Below are 2077 nucleotides of genomic sequence, written 5' to 3' on the forward strand. Positions count from 1 at the left end.
GAGTTTTCTTGTAGTAAAGCTATGTTTGTTAGAGTATCTGGGGATGTTTTGTGTTATGTAGGAGAGACCAGAATGGATATTCCTTTGGATCATTCTGGACACATTTCCTGCATTTGCAGGGGACTGACACAGGTCGGTGAGTCCTTCTAGTTCTAAGTCCCTGAAAAAACATTTTTGCCCAAAGTGCCTTACCAACAAAAAGGTTCCATGTGCACACTTCCAAATTTGAGTAGCTCTAAAACTTGTTTTCTAAAATGAGAACATGTCTCACAGTCCCTTAACTATGCTGAAAAAGTCCCTCCTGCTTCTCCCACCGCTGGCCATTGAATAACCATGCTTCAACACATACGTTGTACCTGCAGGACTTCTAAAAGACGAGGCTTTCCTTAAGACATTAGACCATGCTGAAATTTATGACTAAATCCACTAGAAGTCAGGTGTGCCCTCCTAAGTCACATATACCTTGGAAGGTAGCCAGTGTAGGCTCTATAGCAGCCAGACCTGATTGCATTAATGACAAGGAGGAAATCCCAGTTCCTACAACTCTCTAGGGGAAACTCTGATGAGTGGGAGGAGGGAATGTCTTCCTATTAAAACACTGTAATTTTCTTTACTAGACCCATTTTTTTCTCACTACCTTTTCTTTTGCAGTTGAAAGGGGCAACAGTGTTCTTATACTTCTAGACTTGGTTTTCAGGGTGGAGAAGAGAAGAATGGCTTATGATATTGATCTAGCACAGGCAAAAGTTACTCTTTTTTCCCCACTTGCATGAACATCTGAAGGAGTTCTGCTACAACCTCTTTTCTCTCTTGGATTCTGTAAAAGGGTGATTCTTGTCCCCACCACTATCCACACAGTGTTTCCATGGTCCCTTTCCACTTCCCTGTCTCAAGAATGCTGTTCTGGATCAAGCAAGAAAACAGTCATTCATGCAGCATGTTTATATATTTCTCTTGTTCCGTTCATCTGGGGGAAGAACTGCATCTCCACTCTGTCCATTCTAAGACATTAAGTAGACTTGCTAACATGCTGTACCACCACCACCACCATTTTATTTCATTGCCATACCCTACTGTGCCTAGTAAGGAATAGAGAAGCAGGTCTTGGAAGCAGCCTGGCTTCAGATGTAAGGACAATAGCTACTTGACCTGGCTGCAATAGATGCGATTTTGAAGCCCAGTTCCATAGATTCATACCAACTCCAATTAAGGCCATGTACTCAAGTGTTTTTACAATCAGGCCCTTGGACTGAATTAGGGTTTTGGAGCTAATAATTTAATAGTGAGTTTACTGGTAACCAACATGCCTCTGGAATTAAAAAATAAAGAGATGTAGTTAGCCCTGTTAGCCGGAAGTCAAGTAGAAGGCAAATCTACCTTGCCCTCTATTAAAAAATAAAAACAATTCAAGACAATCCAAGGAAATAAAAACTGTTCCTGGAATGGCAAGAGATGAATTTCTCAAAGACTTGCTTCCCCAAGGCAGCCAAAGCAGGTAGTGTTGAGCACGTAAAAATATATTCGGGAAAATTTTAAAAGAAAAGTCTAATCAGGTGATTAAAATAGCTCTGCACAGGATGAAGCTGGTAATATGAAAACCTTGTAACTTTTCAGAACTGTAGCAAATTGAAAAACAGCTCAGAAGGTTAGGAAAGTAATCATTTTGTCAGCTTTGAGCAATGGAATGCAAGGACTACAATTTGGAAATGGGCATTGTTTCCAGGCAGGTAACTTTGGTGGGCTTATGAGACCTTTGACAGGTTGTCTCTGCTGGACCTCTGCTCGAGCACTTTGCTGGGTCCTTTGCTGCTGTTGAGGAGAAAGTCACCTTGGACTTTGGAGGAGCCATGAGAAAAGCTCTAGGAAATCTGTCTCAACTAGTGTGGCCATGCTAGGAGAGTGGAGTGCTGCTCTCAAGCAAGCCCTGCCTGCCAAGTCCTGACACGCACATTCCAAACTTGGATATGTCGCAATGAACCTATTCTGAGGCTACACCTCAATACTTCTAGCATGCTGGAAACAAGAGAGCTATAGAGTAGGCTTGTCCAACATGTGGCCCGCCAAGCCATTTTATCTG

The 2077-nt window shown here is 42.3% G+C and overlaps 1 protein-coding gene across 1 annotated transcript in view; it reads right to left on the bottom strand.

Moving 5' to 3' along the window:
- The window catches only part of ANKH (ANKH inorganic pyrophosphate transport regulator), a 196189-nt gene that overhangs the window by 29216 nt on the left and 164896 nt on the right, over window positions 1-2077 (bottom strand). The window lies entirely within an intron of this gene.

This window comes from Gavialis gangeticus, unplaced genomic scaffold (assembly GCF_001723915.1).
Source record: "Gavialis gangeticus isolate Ggan-Ray unplaced genomic scaffold, GavGan_comp1, whole genome shotgun sequence".
Classification (NCBI taxonomy): domain Eukaryota; kingdom Metazoa; phylum Chordata; order Crocodylia; family Gavialidae; genus Gavialis; species Gavialis gangeticus.